The sequence below is a fragment of the Chelonoidis abingdonii genome, chromosome 6 (genome assembly GCF_003597395.2).
Source record: "Chelonoidis abingdonii isolate Lonesome George chromosome 6, CheloAbing_2.0, whole genome shotgun sequence".
In the NCBI taxonomy this organism is placed as follows: Eukaryota; Metazoa; Chordata; order Testudines; family Testudinidae; genus Chelonoidis; species Chelonoidis abingdonii.
In genome coordinates, this window is record NC_133774.1 from 35,541,720 (window position 1) to 35,554,043 (window position 12,324).

Sequence of the window (12,324 nt, forward strand, 5' to 3'; positions counted from 1 at the left end):
AAACTTCAGTGTTATTTTGACATAGATTTTATCTTTAATTTTACATGTTTTGGTTTGCTAATAATTATGCAATAACTGTTTTATACTTTTTCAAACTTGAAGACTTTTGTTGATTTCTCCTAAATTAGTTGTCATTTTTAAAACGTCATCATTTCAGATGTCTGTAATTTACTGTAGAATCTGAAATACTTTCAAACAGAATTTTACCATCAGTAGCATTTTTAAAAGGGTAATAACATTCTACTTTTAAAAAGCACATATGGAAAACTTTTTTAAAAAAAAAGTCCTCAAACTTTTTACATTCATAGCACATACAACTTAATTCATAGCATTTACTTTTATTACTCTGAAAGCTTTAACATTTAAAACCATTTAGTGCCCTCTAGTGGGACATTTGCTGTGCGCTGCTAACTTCTAGACAATGTGAACTTTGTGATTCTGCATAGAACACTACATTGGAATTAGAGTTGATGGGAAAAAGGGGGGAGAAACAATTCACAAAACTTTTCCTTGAAATCTATTTTCTGTTTTTGCAAAAATTTCATTTAAGTTTTCTAACCAGTTCTAATTATGATGAAAAAGTACCATTAGCATCTAACCAAAAAATCACCGTGAGTACAAATCACATAGACTGACAACTGATTTATTTGCTAACCGCTCACATACCCAGATAAAGCGCAATTCAGGGCTTGTCTACATGGTGCATTAGTCTGCACCTGAGGGGTGTAAATTCCAGCCTTCGCTAACACGTTGTGAACTATCTGGCTCTTGTGGACCCTGCTGGCGTGCACTAAAAGTTCCCCAGTGCATGTTAACATAGCACTCTTTGAAATGGAAGTACATTAACAAGGTGTAGGGAACTTTTATGGCATGTCAGCAGGGTCCACATGAGCCAGTTAGTGTGCAGCACACTAGTGCAGACTAAAAATTACGCCCCTCTATTGTGGACTAAAAGATCATGTAGATAAGCTTTGAGTGTGCTTTCTTATCAGGATCTGATCCAATGGTCCTACCAGATGTATGGCTCCCATTGAAGTCTATATGCAAAATGATGTGTGGATCAGGCTGATCCAGATCAACAAGTTAAATGTAGTCAGAACCTCATCTAAACTCATGGGACAGCCATTTTCTGTTGCACTATTATGACAACAGAATGATAACCCAACAAGGAACTACCAAAATTATCTTGGAAACTGTGGCAGGGCAGGGGTAAAACCCCTTTAAAGCCCTGCCAAAATGCTGGCTACAGCCTGCTCTCTGGCCGGTAGGCTAGGGATAGAGATGCAGGTACTCAGCAGGGAGCCCAGCTGCAAGCCCTAACGAGGACTGGCTCAGAGGAACCTGCTGGGCTAAGTAGTGACAGCTGGGCAGAGGCAGGAGAAGGCTATAAAAGTCTTGGGCAAACCTCAGTGGGGAGGCTAGCCTGGGAGGAGACAGGGGGGCAGTATCTTTGTCTCCTTGCCAATAAGGAAGCCTCAGGGGCCAGGAGACCCTGAGGAGGGTCTGTGGGGCACTAACTGTTGGGGGATCTGGGCACTGCACGAGCACTGTAAATAAAGACACGAGTGATTCAACAAAAGAGGGAGTAAACACTCTTTATTAAACCAGCCTAAATGCAAGGTGCAGGCACAAAAAGGGGAAAGCCTGCACTGACCTTGTGACAGAAACCTTTTTCAGACCTGAAAGGAAAGTTTCCTCTGCACTGGGATGGATACTGACTTCAATTATTTTTTAGTAGTGAGATCTCTGTTCACTCAAACTCTTCTATTTCAAGATTACCCTAGAGTAGCAGTCATTGGAATCCCCACCAGTTTTCCTTCTTTAGGTTCTCCAAGATGGCACCTTTGAGTTTTAAGGTCCTGCAGCTAAGCATAGCCTTCAAGAAGGCCTTTGGTCTTCAAGGCCCTGATCTTCCAAGCATTTACGTGCATGCTTAACTGTTAGCATGTGAACAGTCCCGTTGTGCTTATAGTTAAACACACTCAACTGTTTATAGGATCAGGACCTATTTAAGAACAACTAGACTCACTTTGGATTCTGTCAATGCAGTTCCCAAATGAGATAGGAGAGATCCATTATAAAGAGTAAAACGTGTTCAAGAAAGCCAGCCTCGTAGGCTTGCTGCAGACATGCCAACTCTTGCAAATTTACCATGAAAGACGCGGTTTTCAAGTAAAATTAAGCTTCCCTCATGATCTTGCAACAGAATTCTCAGATATCAGGAATTTTTTTTCAGCTGTAGGTGTCTGGGGCTCCCACTGTCAACATCCTGTCCTCTCCTTGCAAGCCTGACAGCTGGAGCCCAGCCACCCGGTGTTGACAGCTGGAGCCTCTGGAAAGTGGGAAAGGGGACCCCACTTGAACCCCTCCCTCCAGACTAGGGTGGGTGAAGAACCCTAAGAGGAGGTGAGGCTGTGAGGACTGAACTATGGCTTGGGAGCTGCTGAAATAAGGAGAGTGGGAGCTCATGGTGTAGGAGGGGCTACATTGCTGGTGGGTTCTGAGCAGATGGAGTTGTCAGATGTTGGCAGCGTGTGTGTTCATTCAATGTGCTGTCCCACCTCTGGGCAGGTAGCAGAGATAGCAGATCTCAATTAAACTGCCCAATAAATCCACAGACTTGCTTTTCAGCAAAGCCACCTGGCCAGGTTTATTGTTGATGAAGCACTGTAATAGCACCTGGCAGACTCTACAAAGATACAAAGACATATATGCCTGTGACAATGGACACAGCTGTCAGTGGCGGGACTTTCCACTGCTTTGTAGGCTGGCCAAAGACACTCCCTCTAAGATACATCTTTATATACCAATACAAACAAGCTACATATTGCCCCTGGCGTATGAGGGTGTCACCCATTGCCTTGTACATGTTGGTTTGATCAAAACATGTCCATCCATCATGATATCATCCTAATGTTAGCCTTAAGATGGGTCAGTGTGTTCCTGTTATCTTTGGGGAATGTGTTTGGTATTGAGGTGTTCTAGTACCACCTTTCTGGAATGTGTTTACATATATGTAACCCTTCTGCCCCTCTGAGTTGGCAGCAACAAGAACCGGGTTCAGTATCCAGGGGTTCCGTTTCAATAACACAATGCATAACCGGCTTGAGCCCCCACCCAGTGACCTGGGACACTTACATACCACACCCTCCTGGGTGCCTCTAGGAGGCAATACTTCCCCTCTCGCAAGCACGGAGTTCTGAGTGATAGCAAAATCCTTTAATAGGAGGAACAATGTGGACATCCCATTGGAGGAAACCCCACAAACAGGATTTATAACACAAACCATAAGCAAAACCCACTCCAAGTACGGTTTGGCAATGTCCTTTCCCCCTTAGGGGTCATAAGCCAATCACCAAAGTCCACAACCCGAAGTCTTGGTTCAGTGCCACCGCAGAATTCAAAAGTTTATCGCAGAGTTTTACTCCCTAGCCTGGTGAAATGGGAGGGGGCTCACACAAAGGTGTAAGGGGCACCTTATGTGGGCCAGTGGCGCTGCTCCACCTCTCCGTGGGTTTCTGCTGCATCAGTCTTTCACCACAACCGAGCTCCACTACACCAGCTGTGCACTCCTCCAGCCGTCCTGCAAAACCGCTTAACTTCGCTCATCTTTCCATGGGCTACTCCACATGCTGCAAACCTGCTCCACGTCTGCCAGCCACTTACAATATGTCTTCAAGTTTCCCCACTAGTTACACAGCAGCTCAGTGATTTCAGCTCTTTAGTAGGGGAGCTCAGGTGCTGGATGCCCATTGGCCCCAACATGACTAGCTCAGCAGTCTCTAGATTGACTTCCTATGGAATTCAACATAAGCTCTCACTCTTCTTAGCGTGGAGAGAGAGGCTGTGCAATTGGTGTCCCAAACCCTCAAAAAGGCCCTACCATCGTACACACACCAACCCCAACCTCGTCTTCATTTACACCAGCTATTTGGAACCCATGTCCTTGCTTCAGGAAAATGTACTTAATTTATATGAACATCTCTTGTCATAAAGATGTCATGGACAATTCCCACTCTGAACCTTAGCGCTTCAAAGATGTGGTTACAGCTGATTCTCTAAAACTAATTACCAGCTTAGGAACCTGTAGCGCTGCCTCAACCAGGGAATCTCCAGTCCTCGGTACACTCTAAGGTCCCCCCAAACCTTGCCCGGGGAAACCCCAGACGACCTCGTAGATCTTACCACAAGAAAAGTAAACCTTTCCCCCACCGTCTGCTCTCCAGGCTTCCCCTCCTGGGTTCCCTGGAAGATCACTGTGATTCAAAACTCCTTTGAATTCACAAAAGAGAGACCAATTCCCTTCTCCCTCCTTCTCTTTCCCCCTCCCCAGGACTCTTCCTGAGAAAAAAGTTAATCCTGACACAGAGAGAACTTAGCCTTTCTTCCCCCCTTCCTCCTTTTTTCCCACCAATTCCCTGGTGAATCCAGACCCAGTACCCTGGGGTCTACAGAATTCAAAAAAAAAATCAGGTTCTGAAACAGGAACTTTTAATTTAAGAGAGAAAAAACAGTTAATTATCTTGTAAATTTAAGATGGATTAGGTTAACAGGTTATTTCACACTATAGACACTAGGGAATACCCTCCCAGCCTAATATTCCCAAGTACAAATTAAAATCCTTTCAGCAATCAATTTGAACTCCTTCCAGCAAATTGCACAATTAACTCCTTCCAGCCAAATGACATTTGCAATCCGGCAAACAACATAAGGCCTAACTCGCTTTATCTATCTAAGTACTCACTATTTTGACTTATAAGAGCTGTATCAGGGAGCTTGGAGAGAACCTAGCGTTGCCACTGGTCCTCTGAGCCCCAGAGTTGAACAACACCACATTCAAAGCACACACAGAAAACTTCCCTCCCTCAAGATTTGAAAGTATCCTGTCTCCTGATTGGTCCTCTGGTCAGGTGACAGCCAGGCTTACTGAACTTGTTAACCCTTTACAGTCAAAGAGATATAAAGTACTTCTGTGCTATTAACTTTTCTTATCTGTTTATGACAAGCAGTCTCGTAGTTCCTCATTCACATAATCAGGTGGCAACACTTTATTTATCCTGCCCCAGTAACAAAGAAATTGGGGGTCCCAGAGCTGTCAAAATAACCATCTCAGGCTGCATTGGGCTATGCTGGGCGTGTCCATGCAAATATCTGAGAATTCACACTTTCTGAAATTCTTTCCACACTTCCCATAATTCACCACCAGATGTCAGGGTAGAGCTCATCCTGACTCTGCTTGCATATATATTCTTGTGCCAAGCACTACTTAGCAGTGTGTGTTTCTGCAATATCGGCCATGTTCTTGCCAGATTCTGTGAGCAGGGCCTGCGTCTTGCTCACAACCTGACTTTGCTTCATATTGGCAAAGTTTTGAACACTACTTTAGTTTAGGCCTCAGCCTCATACCAGGTCTCTGATACACAGGCTTATGTTTCAAGCTTTCTTCCTACTACAGGGTGTGAAGGGTGAGTGCTGGGAGGGTGAACTGAGGGTGGTGGGGGTTGATAAGGTGGGGAGGCTGAACTGATATGGTGGTGATGATGGGGACTGAACTAGGGAGGGAGCTGAATTGATGGCAGTCGATTGGTGACAAAACTGATGGGGGACTGGAGGACTGGATTAATTGCTGAGCCGGAGATATGCAGATGTACCCCTGCATGCAGCTCCTGCACCTGCGGGAGAGTGGGCAACACTAATTGTTACATGCACACACCCTGGGGATGGGCAGAGGGAGTTCAAAAATCAAGAGACTGACCTAAGAAACACAATTTCATCTTTTTTAAAATTCTCATGATTTTGGAGGCTCCGAGTCAAGATATTTAATCTCTTGAAGTTGGCAATACTGTCTACAGAGTTGATTTTGTTAGAGGTAATTTAAAAAAAGAAAAAAGTGCTAATTTTAAAATCAAAAACAAAATGCTTGCATACTTACCCAAAGAATATCATTGGCTCATTGGAAACAAAGAGATGGAACAGGTTGTTTCAGATCAGGATTGTTTCAATATCTTAGAACAGTTTTGTCCACCAAGGCAAAAATGTATGTTTAATGTAACACTTTTTACTGTCATAATTTTGCATTAGTGTGATTGTCTGGGAAGCCATCATAATTGCTCTTAGATTACAGAGTAAAAGCTAGAACATTTTTAGAGTATAAGAGTATGTCTACACTGGCAAGTTTCTGCACCACAACATATACCACTTTTATTAAAATTTATACGCTGTTGCATATCCACACTGTGCTCTTTGTGATACTGGAGCACATCCACATTAGCAGCTCTTGCAACAGCAAAGACAGCAGTGCATTGTGGTAGCTATCCCACTATGCAACTGGTGCAGAGTGCTTTGGGAAGGGTTTGCAATGCCTCATGGGGCCGGCACAGCGTCACATGATGCAGGTTTCCCAATCCCTTTGTTCCATGGCCATCCTACTACATTGCCAGCTGCTTTTCAACTGAAGTGTGTGTGGAGAGGGGGGAATTGTGTGTGACAGGGAGTGTGTGTGTATGAAGGGGGAGAGAGACCGTGTTTTGGGGGCAGGGCTGGCTCTAGGCACTTTTCAAGGAGCGACACTCCAGCTTTTTTTTTTGCTTGAGGCGGCAAAAAACCTGGAACCGGCCCTGTTTGGGGGATAGAGAATGTGTCAGCATGCTGTCTTGTAAGTTCAGCCAGCGGCAGGAAGCAACTAGTCTTGAGGTGGGGGACAACAGCCCCCTCCTCCCTCCCTGGGCTCAGACACCTGCCTCTGTGTTCAACAGCACAAGCATTCCACATTAATGGTTTGTTTGTGTCCCGGAGCTGATCAGCAGAGCACTCAATGGCTGTCAGAAATGGTGCTTTGAAAGGGGAGGGCGCATGTCTCCAGGGCAGCCGAGTTCAAAACAATGAGCAGAGAATTATGGGACAGGTCCGGAAGCCAATAACAGCACAGAAAGCAATCAAGTGTCTACATCGGCAATGGAGCACTGGAGCCTCTGTGCAAATAGCCTTACGACTGTCATTGAGGTGGTTTTTGCAGCTTTGCAGCTGAGCAGTTTCTGCATGCAAAGTGGCTTAGCAGTATGTACATGTCTCCAGTTTGAGCACAAAAAGCTGCTTTACTGTGCAGAAACTTGCCAGTGTAGACAAGCATCCTGCTGGGGTGGGGATGGGGTTGACTTTTTGGGAAAGTCTTCCCCCCATCTCCAAGCCTGAGAACGAGCATACTTCATGCATATCACAGGCTCTAAAGCACTCAGGAAGGAGGTGGGAACACCCACTGAAATGAATGGAGCAGTTTACACGGCTCAGAGCTATTGTTTCAGGTTGTATTCATCCCCATGGAGTGTTCTCTTTCACCCAGGAAAGCTTATGCCCAAATAAATCTGTTAGTCTTTAAGGTGCCACCAACTCCTCCTTGTTTTTGTGGATACAGACTAACAGGGCTACCCCTCTGATAATTGAGATGAAGGGCCACTTCACACTGTTCAGAGCTTCCAGAGCTGCAGATGGATGTGTAGAGGAACATTTCTCTCCATCTATCCTTCCCCTATAAGGATGACAGTTTTAAGTGCTCTAAAGTCTGAATGCTTGCATGGATTTTCTTTAAATTGGCTATGCCTTCTGTGAGTACAGAGTAGGGTTAGTGAGCCACATTTGAAGTCATTTGAGCCAGGAGTTCCAGAGATAAAGAAATAGCTGATTTTCAAAAAAGTTTCTAGGTTGGGGCTTTTTTAGGGGGTGGAGGCAGAGCTAGAGATCAAACTATTGCTGTGATTCTGATCAAAACAATCTCAACTAGTCAATTTTTATGCATGGTAATGCGGGGCACCCCTGATATCTTCAGAGACCCAAACTGTGAATGGTATTTAAAACATGTTCACTCTTCAGTTGTACAGATATGCACTCTGGAAGGACTGCAGTGCACATACACCAATAAATTAAAAACCAGTGTTTCTGTGCAGCCACTTTATGCATGCCTGGATAGTTGAAGGGAATATGCCGACATTATTCCCCGGTGAACACCCCACCACTGATGTACATCTGTGCAATAAAGATTTAATAACTCACGTTGCTTGCTATTTTATGGAGAGATTTCTTATGAACACAGGAGAGTAGTCAGAAGCTGGTCTAACCAAAATGTTTGTTATACTGGGTGGGGAAGAACTGGAGACAGAGGATTTTGTGTGGGGGAGTGGGTCAGGGAGAGAGGCTGTGGTTGCAGAGGGGCTGGAGAATGATGAGCCATAGTAAGCAAGTCTTGAGTTGCATCTGAAGAAGTGGGTTTTTTAACCCACGAAAGCTTATGCCCAAATAAATCTGTTAGGTCTTAAGGTGCCACCAGACTCCACATTGTTTTTGTGGATACAGACTAACACAGCTATCCTTCTGATACTTCTTCACCAGAAAGTCCAAAAATAAGATACAAGCGCATGGAAACCCTATTGAACAGCAGTACACTTGGCCTTCTCATGTTTAGCTCTTGTAGATTCCTAGACCAGTTTCAACTGAAAGTTTTGGACAGCTTCTCTAGGACCTAGGCAAAGTCAGGTGCTCTCCTGCAGCGTCACTGCTTTGTTGCTGTTTGATAGTGGAAGTGTATTAAGCATCAGAGGAGTACATTAGCTTGTTTACATCTACATAGTGACCCCTATACAAACTGCAGAACTTTTCTAGGTGATGGAGGGCCTGAGTGTGCTTTAGGAAACACTGACATACCAAAAGATTAACAGTGGGGTGCCTCGAGGTTCCTTAGCAGGTCCTGTGTTGTTCAATATATTTATTAATGTTCTGGAAAGGGTGGGGTGAGCAGTAAGGCGACAAAATGTGCAGATGACACAGAGTTATTTAGATTAGTCATTAGCAAAGAGGACTGTGAGGAACTTCAGAGAGACCTAAAAAAGCTAAGTGAATGGTCAGCACAATGGCAAATAAAATTCAGTGTCAACAAATACAAATAAATACACATTAAGGGAAAACGTAAACTATGCATATGCCTTACAGGGTCCACATTTACTGTATAAGCTCGAGAAAGGAACCTGGGCATCACTGTAGAACCTGTGCAGTCAAAAAAGCTAACAAGATTTTAGGATGCCTAATGGATGGGATGATTAATAATATGAATAATGTTATAATGACTTTACATCAATCAATGGGATGGCCTCATCTGGAATACTGTGTGCAGTATAGGTCACCGATCTCAAAAAGGACATTGCTGAAGTAGAATGGATACAGAGAACTGAGACAAGAATAATCAAGATCACAGAAAACTCATACTGGGAGAAAAAAATGGGATTGTTTACTTTAAAAGAAGATAAAATAATGAATGGTCTAGTGAAGGTAGGTTGGGAACATTCAGTGGGGTGAGAAAATTGCTTGATCTAAATATTGCTTAGTGTAATAAGGTCTAAGATTTAGACTCTGTGCTTATCTTTTATTTTCTTTGGTAACTATCTCTGACCTCTTATGCCACTTATAATCACTTAAAATCTATCTTTCCTTAGTTAATAAATCTATTTTATCTAAAACAGTGTGGTTTGGTTGAAGTGCTTGGGAAATCTCAGCTCAGGTACAAACGCAGGTGCATGTCCTCTCCACATTGAGGGAGATCTGCATTGGGTAATAAATGTACACTGGTAAGGCTTCTGACCAGGGCAGGACAGTACAGCGCTAGGGTGCGAGGCTGGGAAGCCGGGGGGAATTGGCTGGTGCCTTTCTCTGTGTGATTCATGAGTGGCTTTCAGAGCATTCATGCAGTCTAGATGGGTGTGGGGCTCCACATGCTGTTGAGCTGAGTGATAGCAGTGCCTGGAGGGGTTTGCTGCTTATCGCTAGCAAAGGTTTGTGAGAGACAGCCCAAGCTGGAGAGTTAAGGAGGCAGGGTTCTTACACTTTCCTCTGGAACATCTAGTGCTGTCCACTGTCAGAGACAGGATACTGGATTATATGGACCATGGGTCTGATCCATTAGGCAGTTCCCATATTTCTACATTTGGCAGAAGAGTAGTGTTGTCTGTGTAGAAGCCAGAGCTTCTTGTGCTGAAAGCATTTACTCAAAGGCTGTGGTAACTGGTCTTGGTGAGAACTGTGCTCAAAGAGTGCTAAGAGCTCTGACAACTGCTGACACACACAGCTAAGGAATGTCTCAAAGCCAGTACAGGAGGGCTTTGTGATAGCCTCATAGAGGAAGAATAGTGGCTGGGCCGGATCACCAAGCATGTACTGATATCCGGAATTATCATCCTTTTATCTGCTTTGAACACATGGAAGCTGGAAGGGAAAATCCAGAGGGCTGGATACAGAGCTGTCTCAAGTCAGGGACTTCAACAGAATAATATTGGGGAGCTACTGGATCTCTCTTGGTGCCTCTTTCCCTAGTCTCTCATGTGAAGGCCAGTGCTCAGTACCACTGTCTTCAAATATTGAGATTCTAAGTGGAGCCCTTGGATGGTGGATGATGGTAAAGGTGCTTCAAGGATGAAGCTGTTCCACTGGGCTAACTACTGGGGAGTTAGGTTTTTGCCACTGTGGGCAACTCTGACACACAGTCCAGGCGTTCATTAGTATTGGCTAACTCAAGCAAAAGCTTCCAGAGTTAACCATTTAAAGCACTCTGGGCTAGCCTCATGTTGGATTTACAGGAGACCCCTCCGGGATGACTCAGCAATGATACACCAAGGAAATGCTGGTATTGGACCCCTTAAACAATACTGACAGGAAAGTACTGTGATAGCACTGGGGAACCAATAGATGAGACATCAAGATTCAAAGAAAAAAGGATGCTGAGGAAAAAAAACAAAAACAAATAAACAAACAAAAACTTAGCACCAAAAGAATATCAAGCACCAGAAACCAGTGATGGCGCACGGAGGTAGGCACTGGATTGCTGCAAAAATAAAGCACCACAATTTTATGCTGAAGCATTTGAGAAAAAGAGCTCTGAAATGTAACACTATCTTCAACTTGACTGGAATCAGGCTTGTAAACAAGAAAAGGATGCCTGAGAAGGTATGAGGGTGTGTCTCTCTGTCTCTCTCTGTCTGCCATGCTGTCTCCCCTCCCTCTATTCGTGCTCCTTGTAGAGTACAAGGCTACATTAACAATGTGTTAACCTTTGAGGGCTCAGCCAAATGCTAGTCCATCATTTAGCAGTAAGGCATTCCCTGGGAAATATCCACCCTCTAACTTCACTACCTCAGACAAACTTCACAATCATCATTGCTGTGTACAGTATTAAATTGTTTGTTTAAAACTTATACTGAGTGTATAAGTTTTAAACAAAAAATTTAATACTGTACACAGCAATGATAATTGTATTTTATATATAGTTTTTTGTCTGTTGAAAAAAACAAATGGCAAATAGATCAGCTGGTATTTGCTAGATATAGCCAAACAATTATGCTGATTCCAGATCCCTAACTGATAATTTATCTCAGCTATTCATGACATCATCTCCCTTCCTCTCATCTCTCTCCTAGAAACCTATTTGTTGCGTACTAGACTACAAGAAGTGAATTTATCCCCCTAGAAAACTAAACACCAGGCTTTTATGGAATAATCATGATATCCATATGTATAAATGAATAACCTTACTGTGCTTATTATTGTAACCCATGTCCTCCCAGTCCCCTCCACCTACTGTTTACTACTTCTCATTGTGTCATCAGACTGTAAATTCTATAGGGCAAAGACAATATTCTTTGTTCTGTAAAGAGCCTAGCAAATTTTTGGCACTATGCAAATAGCAAGTAATAATTTCAAACTGCTTCTAGACAGATAGATCCAGCAGTTGATTTTAAGTAAAAAGAGCAATAAACTTTTTTTTAAAAAAGAAACAAACAAACCCAAACAGATGTAATATAAAGTCGCCTTTTTTGCTTTGCCCATCTGAAGATATTTGTTAAAGCAAGTGAGACACACACAACTGGCAAATTAAAAAAAAAAAAAGGCAAAAAGCAATAAAGCAAACAAACATAAGTGAAAATATAAACGAAGTGCTACTGCTAGCTATGGAAAATAAGCCTAAAGAAACAGTAGCACGTAGATGCATGTAAAGAACTACTAGCAACAAATGGATACTATTAAAGTGCTGAATTTTTAAACATTTCAGAATTTAAAAGTGATGTAAAATATTTAAACTACTGCAACTCTGTTTTACAGTAATGATATGTTACAAAAGTTACACCTGTATCATGTTTAACTTCATTTATCATTTAAAAACAATTTTACTGAAGTTCTGTTCATTCAATTTAGGTTCTTATTACTCTGAGGAGAAAAGGAAATACTGGCCAAAGTCAGAAAAGACTCTTTTTACACAAAGATGAGAAGGAGAATTCATTAGAAAGAGTT